Source organism: Ursus maritimus, unplaced genomic scaffold (genome assembly GCF_017311325.1).
Source record: "Ursus maritimus isolate PB19 unplaced genomic scaffold, ASM1731132v1 scaffold_8, whole genome shotgun sequence".
NCBI classification, from domain to species: domain Eukaryota; kingdom Metazoa; phylum Chordata; class Mammalia; order Carnivora; family Ursidae; genus Ursus; species Ursus maritimus.
The window spans coordinates 71,114,423-71,126,493 of NW_024426996.1; the positions used below are offsets into that span (position 1 = coordinate 71,114,423).

Here is a 12,071-nt window from a genome sequence, read left to right on the forward strand (position 1 = left end):
CTAGAGAAGGGGAGCTAAGGCAAAACAGGGTGCCACAGCCTGGCGGGAAGGCAGAGTTGGCCAATTTCAGCCAAATTCTCCATCCACTAAAGCTTCTGACTTCAACGTAAAAGGAGGGACTCTGAGGTCACGTGACTCAGACGCTGTGGGGGGAGGCACAGTTCTCATCTTAGAATGAATGCAATGTCAATGTGAGATCTGACAAACTACAAATATCAGCTTCCCATAAATTGATCTATCTTCCATCAGATGGAGGAGTTGTCTGAGACACAGAGTACAGCAGCTGGAGGGCTGAGTCTTCCCGATTGAGGCTCAGTGAAATGTCATGGAGAGAGCTGGTGGCTCAGGTAGAGGGAGGTAGAGCTCAGGTACCAGCACATGCTGAGAGGCCCCGGGACCCGGCCTGGGCTGCCGCACTGTGTACATATGTCAGTGTGGCTAGCTTCCAGGCTCACCTCTTGGGTGGGTTGTGTTTGCTTCCGTGTTGTTCCTGAGGAAATGGAGGCTCAGGTGATGAACATGCCCAAGGTCACAGAGGGAGCAAGACAGAGCTGGGGGTCCGCCCCAGTCTGTCTGCTGAAGGCTGTGTTTGCTGCAGTGCCTCCAGCCTGAGAGCCTGCACAAGGATAGGCACTTGTTTAAAAAATAAATGAATGGTAGCAAGACAAAATAGTTTTAATGGCCAAGTAGTTTGGTAAAGATTCACAGAATTCAAACCAGCTAGAGACTATGGACTCTGAGAAACAAACTGAGGGCTTCAGAGGGGAGGAGGGTAGGGGAATGGGATAGGCTGGTGATGGGTAGTAAGGAGGGCACATATTGCATGGTGCATTGGGTGTTACACGTAACTAATGAATCATCGAACTTTACATCAAAAATCAGGGATGTACTGTATGGTGACTAACATAATATAATAAAAAAAAATTATTATTAAAAAAAACCAGCTAGGGGCTAGGCATGTCCACAGGTTGTGAAAATACAAAGTGGTACAACCTTTCAGGAATGCACAATTTATATCGACAAATACAAACGAAGAGTCTGAAAATTGTGCAACTCTTTGTCTCAACATTTCTACTTTTATGATTTAATTTGAAGAAAATTTTAAAAAATGTAGACAATGCTATATGCACAGTGATGTTGATCGTAGCTTAACATACTCTTTTTTGGTTATTATAAATTAGTTCTTTTACCGTTATAGGTTGTTAAGTCAATGGCACATCAAGAAAAGGACTATTTTCCAGCCACTAGAATCTATATTCTACAAGAACATTTAATGACAGTTGCAAATGTTTATTATATACTAATTAAGGGGAAAAATAGGCTGTCAAAGTGTGTCTCTAGTGTTGGAACATTCATTGTGGCTTTAAGAAATAATAAATGTATCACAAAGGCGAGAAGCCTCGATATCAAAATATTAATGTGGCTCGATTGCTGTGTGGCGGTGCTATGGTGATTTATATTTCCCACTTTCATTTACGTTGTGGTTTCCACATTTCCATGAGGGGCAATAAACCTATTCCTTTTTGTTTTAAAAAGTCAATAAATGCTACATTAAAACAAAACAAACTCACTCTACCTTCCCAATGGACAGTATCAAGTGTAGATAGAAGGAAGGTCCTTTTTCTCGAAGAAATAAAAATAAAACTTTGAGAATATAAGAGATTATTTGTGGATATTTATCTCAGTGTATTTTCTCTTCCTCCCTCTTTTCTTTCTTCTTTCTTTCTTTCTTTCTTTCTTTCTTTCTTTCTTTCTTTCTTTTTCTTTCTTTCTTCCTTTCCTTCCTTCCTTCCTCCTTCCTTCCTTCCTTCCTTCCCTCCTTCTTCAATGTACAATTTTAGCTCCTTCTCTTCCTGGCGCCAGATTTAAACATTTGGTTAAAGGCCCAAATTCTCTTCTTCTACACTTTCTCATTGAGGAATTTGAAAGCAAAGAGTTTTGGATTTTAGACATCTGGGAATGGCCAAGATTTTGGGTCAGTTTTGTGAAAAGATGTATTTGTTCAGTTGAGCAAGTGTGAAGCAAATGCTTTCAGCGTGTCTATTAATCTTAGTGGTCTGAGTGATGTAAGGGTACGCTCACTCATGTTTTATGATGTTTGGTTTCACAAAAATATGTTTGGTTTCAAGGCATTGGCCCCTGTTCTCTGTTGACTGGGAACAAATTTGGAGTATGGAAGGCATCTTGAATTTTTTCCCAAACCTAGTTTGTTTTTTAATCATCAACTGGAACTCTGTGATGGTTATGACTAACACATTTGTGAGTTCATGAAAACATTTATTTTAATAGAAAAAAACCCAATAGAACAGCACTAGAACCAGAATGCCCTATGCCGTATTTTGCCAAAAGTCTCCTGCTGAATGGTTTTAGGGATAGATACAGATGGCTGTGCTGGACATCGGGCCAGCTCCATTTAGGTCACAGATTGTAAAGGTGAAAGAGGAAAACCAAAAGGATTTTCTAGGTGAGTTGAGGAGATGAAACTTGATTTATTAGTAGCCGGGTCACAGGCAGAGTTCTCTTTGGAAAACACCAGAGCTGAAGTTAATAGTGCGGCCAATGGTGCCCTCAAGAGCCATGTTAGAACATTTTTATCTTTAATCAATCTTCAGAACTTTGGGATGACTTAGGGCAATGCTTATATTACAAGGTTCAGTGGAAAAGTCCCAACACAGATATGTGTGCATAGGATTTTGTAAGGAGAAAAATAAAAGGAAAGAAAAACCACTCTATGTTAAAAAAAGAGAGAAACGTAACAAAATCTTTCCTGCTTTTTTCATGATCATGGAACTGTTTGTTGTTCTCCACCTTTATTTTCTGAAATTCTTAATAATCATGCTCTATTTTTATAATAAAAGACTCATTCATTCATCCAACGTGCAGTGCCAATCACCAAGGTTAGAGATTCAAAAATGATGCCGCCACTTATCTGCCACGAAGAAGCTTACTGCACTCTTGGAGAAAGAGACAAATAGATAAGTGACCAGTTGCCATGAGGGACGGATATGTGAGGTCACAGTGTGAATCAAAAAGGCAATGGTATTATATTTACGTGCAGAGTTAAAACTTAAAAATAATCAAGTATGTATGACCATAATGGCGAGGATCTGTGTGCATGAAAGAATATCGTCATCTTTTCGAGTCCAGGTTATTCTGTCTAGTTATGTGTGCTTCAGAGGATGGGATCCTTACACTGAGAGGATCCATTTTGTAGGGCCTGAGGGAGGTGCACACGAGTGTGGGGTTGGGATTTTGCAACTTGTGAATTTGAGAAATGTCATGGCTCAGTTTCTCTGAATCCCTGTCTCCACCTACAGAGGCTGTAACTTCACCGATGCGTGTCTTGAACTCTCATCCACATTCATCCGCGGTTACCTTTCTCCCTTGGCTCGTGTGTTTCAGATGATAATCTTCCTCTCTAATTTCAGTCCCTGAAGCATATCCCTTTTAGCAGGAAGTAGAGTGATAAAGAGCTCAACAAATTAGTTAGAAATCACTTTCCAGAAAGAGAACACAGGCTCTGGATTGGGTCTCAAGGGGTTTTCTAAAGAGATAGTGCATTCACTTGGACGTAGAGTTGTTTGTTTTGGCTGTTGAGAAGACTTTCTGGGGTGTTTGTTACTTTTAAGCATCTCGGCCATGTTGTATGTGGTGGAGTTTGCTTGCACTGGTGATCTCTCGGTCAAAGAAGTGTTTTTCGTTTGTTACGCAAACAGCTATGTAGTGTCTACCATGTGCCTGGCCTGTTCTCAGAGTTGGGGTGACAGCCGTCAGCAACGGACAAGATCCTTACCTTCATGGAGGGGTGGGTAACAAACATGTAGACAAACAAGTGGATCAGGCGATCGGTGAGAAATGCTGTGCAGCGGGTGGCTGTGGAGGGGTCGTGTGCACACGGCTGGTGGGGTTCATTTTGGTCACTTTTGTTAGCAGTTGCCTGGGCAGAGCGGACTACACCTGCGCTTGGCAGTCAGAGTCACGTGGGTCCTAATCACAGGCCTGGTGCCCACCAGTGTTGCCAGCTGTGTGACCGCGGGAGAGTTACAGAACTCATCGGAGCCCCTCACCTGCTTTGCGGACAAGGATGCTCCCTTTCAGGGTTGTTGTGATCATGAAAACGGGTTAAGGGAGGGATGCGGACCATGTTAGCCGCTCAGAAATAGAGGAGTGGACATACCCTCTTTGAATGCTGTCTCCATCCCTAATGCTGGTTCTGTCGGGATTGCTGGGACTCTAAGCCTGACCGCTTTTCCTTCTTGTATCATCTCTGAGAAGATAGCTCTGCAGGCGCACTTGTGGCCTTCCACATTTTCTTTCAGCTTTATTTACTTCCCAGGTGTGCTAAACTGAGTACAGGCCACCCAAAGATGTCCACGTCCCAATCCCTAGCACCTGTTATTATGTGACCTTGTTTGGCAAAGGGGCTTCACAAATGTGATGAAGTTTGAGTCTCAAGAGAGGGAGATTATCCTGGTCAGGTCAGGCTGGAGATTATCAGGTCAGGCTCCTGATAAAAAATCAAGAGTCCTTGCTAGAGGGAGGCCGGAGGGTTGGTGTTAGGGGAAAAAATGTGAGGATGGAAACCGAGGGAAACAGAATCAGAGAAGGAGGTGCTATCTGATGGCTCTGAAGGTGGAGGAACGGCCACGAGGCAAGGAATATAGCTTCTAGAAAAGAAAAGGCAAGGGAACAGCTTCTCCCCTAGAGCCGCCAAGAGGAACGTAGCCCCATGAACCTGTTTTAGACTTCTCACCTCCCGAGCTGTAGATTAAGAACCATGTTGATTTAAGCCACCAAGTTTGTGGTAATTTGTAGCAACAGGAAACGAATGCAGGGGCGCCTGGGTGGCTCAGTCGTTAAGCATCTGCCTTCGGCTCAGGGCGTGATCCCAGGGTCCTTGGGATCGAGCCCCACATCGGGCTCCCTGCTCCGCTGGGAACCCGGTTCTTTCTCTCCCACTCACCCTGCTTGTTTTCCCTCTCTCGCTACCTGTCTCTCTCTCTTTCGAATAAATAAATAACATCTTAAAAAAAAAAAAAGGAAACGAATACAGGTGAAACCAGGAGACCCTGCCTGAGACCCAGGCAACATGAGAGCAGGGGCTCTCTGGGGCTGGTCAACATTAAGATTTCTAAAGCCAGGACGTCTGCACTTAAAGTCCAGCTCCGCCACCTACTAACTATGATCTTGAGAGAATTCCAGTCTCTGTGCCTCAGTGTGCCTTCTATAAAATGGGATGAAACTAGCCTACATTTAGGAATATATATTAGAACATTGGCACGTGGCAAGTGCTCGGTAAAATAAGTTATTAATATAAACAAGTTATTACTGAATGGAATTACTGTCTTTCTGGAATAATGGAAAACGGATAAATTGTTGGCGTTCCAGGTGCTGGTAGAAGCTCACCAGAGAGTTGTTGGATGGTGTCGAAGGATTGTTTTAGTTCGTGCACGCGTCCATTTCCAGGGAGAGGTTTTTCAGGTGGGCCAAGGGCAGTTTCTCTCCCTTCCTGCTCACATGAGGACAGTGGGATGGGAGCTGGGTGACCGGCATTGGTACTCCTCAAAGCTCTGGGTTGTCTCTTGCTTGTAATTCAAAATTGATGTTGAAGCTGAAACAGCCAAATGAAATGTTGCCCTGTGAACTTCGTGCAGTTCTGTTTGTGGCTGGTAGATCACAGACTGCTTGTTTCTGCTGTGCAAAAAAGTTATTCCCCTGATAATTCTGAAAACCAGAGAAAGAGCACATTCACATGAAATCGTTATTTTTCTAAGTTTATCTAGTTAGGGTAATACTGTTCTCTAATGTAATTTCACATTTGAGAAACGGAAGACTTGCCATTTGTGTGAATTTCCCCTAAGGAAATAGTTTTTAACTCAACAGAAATACCTACATACAAAAATGTTCATTGCAGCATTATTAAAAACGGCAAAAAAATTGGAATAAATGGAAATGTTAGACAATGGGGGGTCGTTAAATATACTGTGGCATAGTCACTTGGTGGAATATTATGCAGCTACTTGAAAGTGTGGTTGTAATGACTTTGACATAATAGGGAAAATATTTGCAATATACTGATAGAAAAATTGAGACAAGATGTTGTCTAGTGTGAATATAATGTTTATGATGATTATAACTCACACATTAACAGCCTAGCAGAAAAAATAGAAAATATCAACATCCATTGTGTTCACATCTTGGAATCGTGAATTTTTTTCTCCTCTCTATTTTCCAAATATTTTGTAATATAGTTATTTACATATCTAAGGGAAAAAGTTAGTTAAAATACATACAATAAGCCAAAGGTTCACAATAGTATGGAAGACATGCAAGAAAATTACGAATGCACACATTTAGAACTTAAGTGAACGTGCATATGGAGTTCTAATTTCCTAGATTGGTGCTGATTGCGGGAAACCCATGGTGAGAAATCTTAGCTTTTAGCACCTCGCAGGGCATGTGGAGACCATCCGAACACATATGCTTTCTTGCTTGAGGACTGCTGATTTGGTTTCACAAAACAAAGAAAAGTTTTGCTCTCCAAAAATAATTCAGTTCTGATTGTATCAGTCACCTCCATTCCAGCTCAGGGGCTCTGAAGAAAAAAAGAAAATCTTTTCTCTACGCAGGGCCCGGTATGTGCCAGGTTCTGTGCTCAGCGCTCAAGTTCATTGTCTCCAGTCATCCTCACGGGTCTGTTAGGTAGGTCCTGTTGGACGGATCTGACAGACCAGACTCTCAGAGAGTGAATGCTAGTTGGTTGGGGCAGAGACAGGTTCAGAGCCTGGACTGTTGGACTCCACAGCTCATGGTCTCAGCCCGGACTCTAGCTTATGAGGCTGCCCTGAGACCCTCCAGCTGATTCTGTGTAATGCTTTGTTTTTCAGGGACCCGACAAGGTCTCCCTGGATTCATTGCTCCCTACTATGGCAGTGTGTGGGGAGTTAAGTGTAGTTTATTTTTATTTTATTTATTTATTTATTTATTCATTTATTTATTTAAAGATTTTATTTGAGAGAGAGGGAGAGCACAGAGGGAGAAGCAGACTCCTTGCTGAGCTCCCTGACCAACGCAGGGCCTGACCCCAGGACCCCGAGATCAGACCTGAGCTGAAGGCAGATGCTTCACCGGCTGAGCCACCCAGGCGCCCGCAAGTGTAGTTCAGTTTTAAATAGGCAGAACACAACAGGCTTGGAAAAATTCATGTAACAAAAAGCATATACAGTGAAAATAAGCCTTCCTTCCGGTTCTATCTCCCATTCCCTAGTTTGTCTTCCCTGAGAAAACCATTGTAAATGGAGAGAGCTAATAAATACAGGTCTCAGGGACCCATTCTCAAGTTGTAATGCTTTAGAATCTCCTAAGTTTGCCCAGGAACCTGGACTTTTAACAAGCCTCCCAGATAATTTGGAGGCAGGGTCTGGGGCTGAGGATAATACCGTTATACCCAATTCAATAAAAAATGGCAGATTCACTCTGTATATGTCAACAATATTTCAGTTCATACAGCCTCTCAGGAATATAGATGTTTGATAAAATGGGTTCAACTTTTTTGGTTTCATACACATTTATTTTCCAAGTTCTAGAGGCTAGATCATCCAAGATCAAGGTGCTGGCCAGTGCTGGTGAAAACCCTCTTCCTGGCTCACAGCTGAACACATCTTGTCATAACCTCACATGGTTATGGTGTGGGGAGAGGGCTCTGTTATAAGGACACTAACCCCATCATGAGAGCCCCACTCTCATGACCTCATCTAAACCTAATTACCTCTTCAAGGCCCACCTTCAAAGACCATCATATTGTGGGCAAAGGCTTCAACAAATGGATTTTGGTGGGGATACACCTCCTAACCTTGGGGTTCTAGTCCACCCTGCCATGTCTAGCTGACAGCTCTTTTGAAGCTAGTTTGATTGTCCGGATTTAGTTTCCTCATCCATAAGGAAAGCTGACTGAGTCGGCACAAGGGGATCCAAAGTGCTCCGTGGGGAACCTAGAGCGCTTTTTGGGGCTGAGATGGAGGGAGGTGCTGATGACTGAGTAAGCAGGTGTCTGTCTCGGTAGGCCACCCCTTCCCTCCACCCCCAACTCATCATTCAACAAGCTCCATCTTATCTATCATCTACCTAACATCCATCATCTATCATCTGTTTAAGAATAAACTCCAGACTGTTCGGATTTCACCAGCTTTTCCACTAATGCTCTTTGTCTTTTCCAGGACCCAATCCAGGAAATGATGTTGCATTTAATGTCTTATTTGATTTTGCCTCTGATTAAGATTTTCTTCAAACCAATGGTTCCAAAACAACAACAGAAAGAAATGGTTGATGTCCACTGGACTTGGCTGGTTGTCTTCTACTTCTATGGCTTGAGGCTGACATTATAAATGAGGATTAGCTGTGATGTAGGGGAACAAACAAGGTCTTCGGAGTCAGGCCCAGTTGGTCTAACTTTTGCTCTCTGGAGGATATTGGACAATTCACTGAGCCTCCCTAAACTTCAGGATTCTCATCTGTGAAATGGGAAAGTACTTAATTGGCATGTTTTGAAGATAAAGTGAATTTGGCACGAGGTACAACTCTAAGAGGTATTCTGTCTATGGTGGCTGATCTCCAGGTTCATACGGTGCCACTGGTCCTCAAGTCCAAAGACACCTAGGGCTCCTCGTGGCTGTACCATTGGTGCCGCCATCCAGGCACTTGTCCCCATGCCCCGCTGAACCTCTTAAACATTTTCATGTGCCTGGAATAATATTTAACAGCAGCCTGCTCTCTCACTCCAAGGAAAAACTCTCTGATATCTAATGTTTTGATCATGCTGTCGAGATGGGATTTAAAGCATGATTCCTAATTCAGTTGTTCCAAAGTGGAAAAAGATTACATAATTAATACATGTTAATCATAGAAAAATTAGCTAATATGGGTAAACAAAAGGAAGAAAATAGAAATCAGCTGTAATCATCAGACCACCCAGAAATAACCTTGTTATCGTTTTGGGATCTGCATCTGGAAAGTTCTATCTTCTCTTTCTCTCTTCTTTCTTAGATTGTGCTATTCTATTCTTTACTTTTTTGGGAATCCTATTGTCATTTACTCTATATTTACTCCTATTCCCGTATAATAAAATGTAATTCTGGAATGTAATTTTTAAACTGTATTATATGGAGGTATTGAAATTGTCTTAACTAATTCTCTATTGTTGGATGGTTTGGTGGTTTCAATTTTCGCTTTTGCCAATAACATTGCAATATGCGTCCCTCTAGCAAAATCTTTGTGCATCATTCTCCAATTTGGAAGTTTGAACCTGGCAGCTGTCATGCTGCGCCCACACCCTCTTTTCCTCTTATTTTCCGGGGGTGGTGGTGGTGGTGGCGGGACTGTGTGGTCCTTTGAGGGCAACGAGCACAGGCTGCTCTTTTCATCTTCACGTAACCCTCCATGCATTTCTACTCTTGGGGCCCATTACCTGGAACTTGCTTCCCCATTGTTTGTTCTGCTTGGTTATTTGACGTTTGGGTTCTTAAGTCTGGTCTATATCCTCACTCATTCAACACAGATCTGTTGAGAACTTCTGATGTGCAAAGCATGGAGGCAGGAGCTGGGGAAACAGGGCACATAAGACAGAAAGTGGTCTTGCCACGGAGGAGGGGCCCTGTAGAGTGGTCTGCGGACAGGGACCAAGGAAGCTTGAGCAGGGATGATTTCAAATAACTCTAAACGATGGGAGGACTAAAAAGCAGTAGGAGTTGGGGAGTTCGGAGAGGGGCTCAGAGGAGTTTTCTCTGAGGAAGCCACCTTGGGGCAGAGATCTGGGAGGTGCAAAGATGTGGCCTGGGACTGGGAGCGGGCGAGCAGTTCCTTGCAGAGGAGTAGCCACTGCAAGGACGCTGCAGCAGGAACCTTCGGGCTGTTCCCAGGACAGCATGAGAGACCCAGGACAAGGGCATGGGAGATGGGCCCCGAGGGGCTGGCCAGGGGCTAGACTACACTGGGTCTCAGAAGCCATGGGGAGGAGTTTAAATTTTATTTGAAGTTCAGTTGATTTGAAGGCAGTGGGAGAAAAACAGGATCTGTTTTTCATTTTTCAAAGATCGCTCTGTTCAAATTTTATCCTAAACTGAAATTATCCCGTTGAGAAATGTTCAGCAGGGAGAGGGAAAACTCCTCAACAGATACTGGCCAGGAGGAAGGGACAGGGTTTTCTGAGTTGTAGTTTCCTGAGCCTTCCAGATTTCTTTTTGTGGCAGATACTGTTATTAAAGCGATATCCAGAGTTGTGGGATCGCTATGTTGTACACCTGCAACTAATATAAAATTGAATGTCAGCTCTACTTCACTAATCATAATTTAAAAATCGATATTCACCCCCCACCCCGTGTTTGCAACCAGAATTCTGATTTTGTCAGGTGCCAATATATGCCTCCTTCCCGGCCCCCTTTGTAGTGCTGGTGCCCTTGGGAAGCATGTGACACCATTCTGGCCAATCGGATATAAGAAAACACTTTCTGGAAAATTCTGGAAAAGCTTTTGTTTTCCCCACAAGAGGACACAATTGGAGCAGCCCCACCACCTCCTCTGGCTTTGAGTAGAACAGAGATACTGTCTCAAGCACAGAGCCATTCAACGACAAGCATGAAGATGAAAGATAAGATGACAAGGATGACAGGATGGGAAGAGAGAAGCAGTCTGGGTCTCTGATGGCTTGAATGAGCAGCTGAACCGTTAGTGCCGCAACCCCCTGAATTCTTGTTACCAGACGAAATAAAATCCCTACTTAGTTTAAGCTGCTGTTCCTTAGGTATTCTGTCAATTGTAGCCAAAACCTTCCTCACCGATACATTTATCACCTTGGAAAAGTGGGAACTGACTCCATTAGTAATTCCACAGAATGTTATGCAAATCATCAAAATTCTGAATAACTTAATGTGCATTAAAATTGAAATGATTGTGGAACATAGTTTGGGAGGCCCGTGTGTGGTGGATTAGGGTTGGTGATGTCCACGCTACGAATGTGTTATTACATTGCCACATGATATAGCAACGCTTTCTGCAGTGCTGTGCACACGTCCTTTACCTGAGAACGGAGCCACACCAAAGGCTTTGGTGCAAAGGTGAGTGGGCTTTCTTGCTCTCTCAGACTATTTGGTTCTCACTGAGGATCCCACGGCACCCTTCCTCCAGCCAGGCTGGCCCTGACTCCGCCATTTTTAAATCCCAAGTGCACAGCGGAGGTCAGAGAACACACTAAGTGATGCTGGTCACTGACTCATGCAGGTGCCTTTGAGTTTGGGGCATGCCCTCTCCTGCGGTGCAATTACTGAGGGCTGGTGGTCTCCCTGGCATAATCCTTTGAAAATATAATTTATGACAGCAGGTAGAGAAGCACCTACTCCATTCTAGGCATATTATGAAGGACTTTATGCAGATTATTTCTAATCCTAATTTACCCGTCAGTAGGATTTGCAGACTAGGCACGATTTTCCTGAAAATCAAGACCCAGCAAAGTTGTCATTTCCCCAAATTCATACAGCTCAGTAAGTGGATAAAAAAGAACTCGTTCTTGGACATGTACCTGGATCTAAAATCTGTGCTTTTTAGGGATCCTTGGGCCCCATCTAGGGGATGCTCGCTGCTTCTGTGAACCACATAGAGGCGTAAGCACAGAGTTTTGGTTTTTACACCATTTCCCAAAGCATTTAGAGTGGATTGAATGTTGGCCCCCTCACTGCAAAACCTGCAATGTGCACTTTCTTGGCAAAAACGGTTTTTGTAGATAAAATTAGGTAAAGGATTTTGAGGGGAGGAGATTGACCTGGATTAGGGTGGGCCCCAAATCCAACATGTCTTCAGAAGAGAAGAGCAGGGGAGAGGCAAAGTTTGGAGTGACGTGTCTGCAAGCCAAGGAGCCCAGCGGTGGGGGCAGCCACCAGAAACTAGGACAGAAGCCTGGAATGGATTCTACCTCCGAGTCTCTAGGAGGAACCAAATCAAGCCAAAACCTTGATTTTAGACTTCTGGTCTCCAGAACTGTGAGAGAATGAATCTCTGTTGTCTTAAGCACCAGGTCGGTGGTC

At 43.6% G+C, this 12,071-nt stretch overlaps 1 protein-coding gene and 1 long non-coding RNA gene across 6 annotated transcripts in view; one reads left to right on the top strand and one right to left on the bottom strand.

The window, feature by feature from the left end:
- The window catches only part of LOC103658312, a 40,414-nt gene extending 29,608 nt beyond the window's left edge, over nucleotides 1-10,806 (top strand). For both annotated transcript variants that reach the window (XR_567121.2, XR_567122.2), the window contains exon 3: nucleotides 8,217-10,806. This is a non-coding gene — a long non-coding RNA (uncharacterized LOC103658312). The remainder of the gene's footprint in view (nucleotides 1-8,216) is intronic.
- Nucleotides 1-12,071, bottom strand: part of C1QTNF7 (C1q and TNF related 7) — a 106,793-nt gene that overhangs the window by 35,130 nt on the left and 59,592 nt on the right. Inside the window, exon 1 of one of the 4 annotated variants that reach the window (XM_040625245.1) lies at nucleotides 5,407-5,424. The exons of the other annotated variants lie outside the window; for them this stretch is intronic. The gene's annotated coding sequence lies outside the window, so the exon portion shown is untranslated. Of the gene's footprint in view, nucleotides 1-5,406; nucleotides 5,425-12,071 lie in introns of those variants that run through there. 4 annotated transcript variants of the gene reach the window in all.